Genomic DNA, 1,078 nt, shown 5'->3' on the forward strand with positions numbered 1-1,078 from the left:
TGCAGAGCCATCAAACTACAGCAAATATACACAACTGTCCGTATACATGCTGAAAGAGTCTGCCCACAATGGGAACCACACGTCAGCCAGACACTCTGATCACGCACCACTCTCTGCTTCTAACGGGCGCACATACAATATGTAAGCACCAGCATGGAACAACATCCAGTGCATCTTCTCCGCCACATTACACAATCCACACTATCACAACCAGACCAGGAGGTCCATGCGGAAAAATACAATATCCCAGCCTTTCGACATCCACCATTGCGCAGACCAGGCACCAACACCCACACATGTCCTATACAACGGTGCACCCAACATCACAATAGTACCTCCTGTCACAGCGCACAAACAATGACATGAGTCAAAGACACAGGTCTCACACAAGCATAGAATTGGAGCGCCGCCTCTAATAAGCCAAAGGTGCATCCTGACGTGACAAATCTGATCATGTCACAAGCATTCACTTACTATAATCACTATCAAGGAACCTGCCGCCCCCGCCCCCCCCCCCTACACCTTTCCTTACAACAACGTGTAACCTAACCTAACCTAACCTATGTTGTACCTTAACCTAACCTATGTTGTACCTTAACCTAACCTATGTTGTACCTTAACCTAACCTATGTTGTACCTTAACCTAACCTATGTTGTACCTTAACCTAACCTATGTTGTACCTTAACCTAACCTATGTTGTACCTTAACCTAACCTATGTTGTACCTTAACCTAACCTATGTTGTACCTTAACCTAACCTATGTTGTACCTTAACCTAACCTATGTTGTACCTTAACCTAACCCATGTTGTACCTTAACCTAACCCATGTGTACCTTAACCTAACCCATGTTGTACCTTAACCTAACCCATGTTGTACCTTAACCTAACCCATGTTGTACCTTAACCTAACCCATGTTGTACCTTAACCTAACCCATGTTGTACCTTAACCTAACCCATGTTGTACCTTAACCTAACCCATGTTGTACCTTAACCTAACCCATGTTGTGCCTTAACCTAACCCATGTTGTGCCTTAACCTAACCCATGTTGTGCCTTAACCTAACCCATGTTGTGCCT

The sequence above is a fragment of the Schistocerca piceifrons genome, unplaced genomic scaffold (genome assembly GCF_021461385.2).
Source record: "Schistocerca piceifrons isolate TAMUIC-IGC-003096 unplaced genomic scaffold, iqSchPice1.1 HiC_scaffold_210, whole genome shotgun sequence".
Taxonomy (NCBI): Eukaryota; Metazoa; Arthropoda; class Insecta; order Orthoptera; family Acrididae; genus Schistocerca; species Schistocerca piceifrons.